Source organism: Corvus hawaiiensis, chromosome Z, assembly GCF_020740725.1.
Source record: "Corvus hawaiiensis isolate bCorHaw1 chromosome Z, bCorHaw1.pri.cur, whole genome shotgun sequence".
Taxonomy (NCBI): Eukaryota; Metazoa; Chordata; class Aves; order Passeriformes; family Corvidae; genus Corvus; species Corvus hawaiiensis.
Window position 1 is genome coordinate 8,445,231 of NC_063255.1, and position 6,000 is coordinate 8,451,230.

Sequence of the window (6,000 nt, forward strand, 5' to 3'; positions counted from 1 at the left end):
TACTGCCCCCAGCCTGTGGAGTTCCATAACCTCCCTGCCTTCATTCAGGATACTTTGAATTCAGAGTATCACAAAAGTGGATTTCATCCTTTCACCTTCCTGCAATTAGAAATTTGCTGCAATTATTAATTTGTTGTGGCTGAATGAAAATTTTTCCACATACTTCCTTCTCTGAATATAACACTGGTAATTTTAAGATCCAAATTTGATTGCAACATAAAAGAAAATGTCTTTTCAAGTAAATTAATATTTATAAACTATCTACATGAAACAGTTTTTCCATTTTTACTTAGACATATGCATTTTCTTCAGCAGCCACAAGATGGGAGTATTGATCCTTCAAGCTCTTGTTCTGTTCTTTGGTTTTTCTTTTTTACTGTTGTGCTCTGCCAGGATGAGACTTAGAGAATGTTTTGTTCCTTCCTGAACAAGTTCGCTGAAATGAACTAAACTGGAGAGAATTTCTGGGAAGTTTAGAGAGTGTTAGTCAGCCTTATTCCCAACATGAATCCAGGAGGCAAATGTCGTGTGTACATTAAAAGAGTTTCTTGAGACTAAGCATCACATTTCTCTGGTTCGAGTTTCAGAGTGGTTCTTTTTCAGTTCTGCACTGATCTGCCACCTTTTCAGATAATGGGTTCCCTATAGTACTCTCACAAGGCTGTAAGGATAAGTGGAGCAACAGATCAAAACACTTTTTCTGCATTTACAGGTGCAAGGTCTGCAAGTCTGAAAGAACACAGCTTATGTGATAAAACGACCAACTCTGAGTAATTTGGGGAATGAGAGCTTATGTTAAGAAAACATTAAAAACAAGAAAATTCCAGTTAAATGTTATTGTATGGGCAACTGGACATGTACTTTTTCTGCCTTTAGGCTTATTTCTGGAAGGTTTGAGCATGCAGAGATGTCCTCTTATTTGTCATATGGCCTACAGAGCCTATGAGGACACTAAAGGAAAATGGACCAGTTCAAAATTTTCTGAGCATTGAGGAAGTTTAGATATGAACATCCTTGGTCTGTGCTCAAAGCATTCAAAACTTTATCTGCACAGAGTGTGACCCATACCCCTCTTACCTCTGAAACACATCATCATCTAAGATGCCTTTTATTTTTTTTTCAATTTTTCATTGTCACACCAGTCCTCCCCTTAGTCCTTCAGTTAAAGAGGGAAGTATTTTAAAAAGCAGTGTGTAGGAGGTACTTGGATACCTTGTTACCTGTTAGAGGAGTTTGTATATGTATTCAGAACTCTGTGAACAGCCTTGAAAAAATGTGAAGCTTTAAAAATTGTCCTTATGGTGATCCACCTGCTACAAAGAAGAGAGAAAATGACTTCACCATTGCATGCTGGGTGCAGGAATTAAAAGTAATCAGACAAAATATAATTTCCAGTTTTGATAATTAGATGTGTGATATGAACAAGTAATATCCTAATATATTTTCCAAAGAACTTGACTCCTATTGAAATAATTAAAAGTAGGGTTTTTTTCAGAAGCCACAGAGAAATTTTAAATCAGACTGTAGTGCTTGGTGTTTTGTTAGTTTGTTTATTTTTTTAAGTAGCATGTTAATGTTTCTTTCTGCTTTGTTCTTTTCCATTAAAACTCTTAAAATTTATGCTGGTTTTAAACTAGTTTATTAATAGTAGGAAAGAAGACACCTTGTTTATTTGGTTAGGTTTTTTCTTTGTATAGATGATGCGAGTAAAAAACAGTTTAGCCATTACACTTTGCCTCGGTAAATGCCACCTTTTTAGGGTTTGACATCTGTACCTAGCTACAAATAATTAGCCAGCATGGGTCTGCATTTTAACAAGATGACAACTTGAATCTTCTTGCTCCTATATTGTAGACACACTGAGATATTTTGTGCTAATGTTCCTTATGTGTATACAATAACAAAAACAAAGACTGAGCTGACTTGTGGCAAGCAATTACAAAACTGCAGCAGATATGTTCATACTCTCCCCACATGCCTGGGCCTCCTGCTAAATCTGAAGCCTTGTCTTCCCTCACTGTGATCCTGTTAGAAACTTGATATTTTGGCCTCTACAAGGATAAAATAAACTTTTCACAGACATACACAAATAGCTGAGGAAATATACCTCAGACTTAGACCCCCATTTAAGGAAATAAAAAGGAAGTCTCACTAAGAGAGGAGGAAAAGAAGTGTGGCATTTTCATGGCAAATAGCATGATGTCTGTTTGGCAGAAGTGACCTTGGAAGAGTACACTTTCTGCCCTCCTTCTCTAGTTGCCTGTTTTTTCCTTGAATATGTAGTACTATGATAAATGGCTGACAGTATGCTTCACAAAAGACTAGTTCAGTGCCTCCTGAGTGTGACACTACAGCTCTTCTGTAGAGTGCCCTTTCAGGCCTTCCAAAGGCCCTCCTCAGCCATCTGGTGCATATTTATGCAGGAGAGGGACTAATTCCCAGGTGAGCAGCAGACATAGCACACGGAGTACAGAAAATTTAAAACTCGTTGTTAGTTTGGCTGCATCTTGGGAACACCTCCAGAAAAATAGAGCTGGTTTTTCTTTTTTGACAGTATATTTTAATTGGTATTTTAAGTTCCTGGCTGTTAAACTGCCTGGTACGAAGGCATATATGAATAGTTTTCCTTAAATGAGAACACTTTGGAAGTAAATGTAAAAACACTTAACCAGAAAATATAATATTGGAGATGCCACTTTATTTAAAAATGTTATCTGAGTGAAGGAACCACCTTATAGCACCAGGCTGTGTTACCTCTGTAATGACTTCAAGTGGGATTAGTGGTTTCTACATACAGTAAGATTGAAGGTAATTACGAAAATCATGTTCATATGTGTCCCCAGGTGTGGAAGGCTGAATTCAAGTCTTATTTCCACACTCTGTGAAAGATCGGACCCAAAGGAGAATTACAAGCTAGGTGAGACAGGAGATGCAAGTTGATAGGCAATGCCATGTCTGGGTCAGTTAATAACCATGAGAGGCTTCAACGAGCACCTCATTTTTGGGGGGATTTAAGAAGATGTTTCTAACTGCCTCACATAGGGGATTTTCTACTGATCTTTTGTGGATTTTATTATAAGGAAAACAATTCCATGCCTGCCTCAGAGCTTATGAGACAGTTTGGTAAGGTATTAAATGACTTCCATCTTTTATCTCATATACGAATCCGTTAATTTCAAATGCACTGGCAGTCCCAAAGAAGCCAATGGTCCTTGTTAGATATAGAGTCCAAAAGGGTATTCTGTTTTCCTGAGATGTCACCCAAATGTAAGATATCATGCTATTGCAAGGGCAATATTGATGAGATATATGACTCTTTACTGCAGTTAGATTCACCTGGTTTTGTTTAGTTATCTTTCCAAAATGAACTTCAAGTAGTGTTTGTTCATGGTTTTTTTCAGTATGGTGAGGAGTATGTTAGCAAAGCAGCATCACAAAAGTATGAAAGAGAGAGGCATAATAGTGCAAAGAGCTCTAGAGTAATTCACTTCTTCATTACCAGTGTGACTAAAAAGTAGCAAAAAAGAATTTTCCCTAAAGGTCTAAAGGCAAGTGGGTTAAAATGCTAATGGGCATTTTTAGTTCACTGAAGGCTGTAGACAAACAAAAATATTTCCCATATCTTGTACAAGTTAAGAAAGTGTTGTGGAAGAGATCTATATTGCAAATCTTTTAGAGGTGGAACAGAAACATAAGGCATTGCTGGTCTTAGTATCTCCTCTATTTTGTTTTTGTTCTGTCATCAGGTTGCAATCTGCGTGGAGCTGTACTGCCCAAGGAGTCTGTCTGATGGATAGAGATCACATGGGCCATGTGAAGCATGGCCTGTTGCCTTTCCACACTCCCTGTAACAGCCAAGGCAGAACAAGGAAGGGAAAAGGCGAGTTGTGGAACTGGGGCTCCAGTGGAACTGAAATTCAATTACATGTCTCCTGTAGACTGAACCTCATTGTAAAAATTGGCCTGACAATTTTACCTTTAATCGTACCTCTGTGAACTCTCTTTGATGTTAAAGACAGGTTACCCTCATCCGCCTTTCTTGTCATATTGTGAGCAAGCCTCAGTAAATTGGGTAGCAAGACACAGACCTTTCAGGGAACCCAGACATGAAGTGAACAGCTTTCTCCAGCCCTTGAAAGTACATTGGATTGATCTGTTTGCTGTACAGTCCCCAAGCCCCAGGCTATGGATAAAATTTCTTAGAAGAGAGGCAAAGTAAATCAATTCTGCTCTGTTGCTGGGGTAAAGTTGGTCAATAGATGATATTTTAAAGCACCTCCATCAACAATTTATGAGATTTATTCAGTTTATGCGAAAGAGCACTCCATAATCATCACTACACAGCAATGGCCCAACAGGGTGTTGCTAACTGGATATCATTTAATAAAAGTTTTTCAAGTGCTCAGCATGCTTTCATCAGAGGGTGATTTTTGTTTTTATCCTTGTTTTGTATGAACATTAGGAGGTAATCAAGAAGTTATAAAAGTTGATGATTTATGAAGCTTTTGAAGTGGTGGGTGAAATTGTAGGCTAGATATAATGCTTATATTGATCACACTGTTGGTAAAAGCATGATAAGACTGTTGACTAAAAGTACTATTATAATAAATTTCATGATAGTCTGTTAAATAGAGATCTAGTATTATTTAAATAACTTGATTTTGGTTAATAGTGGTCATGGTCAACACTGGGCTGTATTGTGTTGATACTCACATAAACCTCACAATTGTTACCATACTGTCACTGTGTTTTAAGAATTGGAAAAGTAGTTACATAGTTACCAAATCTCTCCTACACCAGCCCTTTAATTTCTTATGTTCTCAGCAGTATTCATCTCTTGCACTAATAACTTTTTGAAATTTTTGTTCCATGCCCATGACTTCATCCCTGCTCTTTCAGTAACTTCAGTCTGCTCTTTCAGTAACTTCTTTTGCTTTGTCAATAAGTTTTTTTTAAATACAATTCTCATATGTCTTTCTTTTGCTTTTCTCATATTCTGAGATTACTTTGATTGTGGTCTTGCTTGTTCCAGTTTTGAAAGTACAAGGGAGAGTAAAGTCATAATTTTCCTTTTTGCACATGTAGCCCCATACTTGTTAATTCCTATTACATATTGCCCACAATTTAAAAAGAATTTCAAGAACTTATTTTTAAATCTCTATCAGTATCTCTAATTAAGTTGTTCTTTTCAGCTTTTTTATCTCCCATTACTATGCTTTTATTTCCATTTCTAGCTACTTACATTCTGAAGAGACTGTCAGAATTTACAATTCTCTTACTGAAAAATCTCCAACCCCCCAAAAAAACAAGCAACTTCACCCAATACAAAAAAAACCAACCCCCCCCCCCAAAAAAAACCAACAAACAAACCAGCAGAAAATTTTGACCAATTTTTTTGTTCTCATTTTCATACGTTTTACTTTTTACATCTCCTTCCTCTAATTTATTCACACTCTCTTTCACTGCATCCTGTTGAAGAGCTGGTATGTTCATACCAATGTCTTTTCAATTTACTAGTTGTTATTTAAGATATGCAGAGAACCCCAAAGTTCAAAAAACAATCCAGTGCTATCCATTAGGGCTGCTCAGCTTCCCTCTCTATCTTTTTAATGTGCAGAATTTTGTTTCTTTATTTTTCTCGTATTGGTGCTGGCTGACGTTTTTCAGATAAAAATATTGTTTTGTATCCTTTTGGAATGAGATCTCTGCTTTTTGGCTGCTTTATTTCTCACATATCTGATCTACACATCTCAACCTAGCCATAATATGAGAAGGTCCAGTGTTACTAAGAAAAACCTGCAAAATCTGTTTTATACTGTAGAATCATTTTTCAAAGTAAACAAATGTGTGTAATGAAAAACAATTTTCAAGGACCTCACCTGAGAACACAGCTGCCCTGGTATCTATTTGTGGGTAATCTCTATTTGTGAGGCATGATACAGATCTCTGCAGGATATGCTGTGTTCCTCTTGAACAACAATTCCCCTTCAATCTAATCTA

The 6,000-nt window shown here is 36.9% G+C and overlaps 1 long non-coding RNA gene across 1 annotated transcript in view; it reads left to right on the forward strand.

Annotated features, from left to right (window-relative positions):
• LOC125320491 overlaps positions 1–4,930 on the forward strand; it is a 56,743-nt gene extending 51,813 nt beyond the window's left edge. Inside the window, exon 3 of the long non-coding RNA XR_007201129.1 lies at positions 3,747–4,930. This is a non-coding gene — a long non-coding RNA (uncharacterized LOC125320491). The remainder of the gene's footprint in view (positions 1–3,746) is intronic.
• The last annotated feature ends 1,070 nt before the right edge of the window (positions 4,931–6,000 follow it).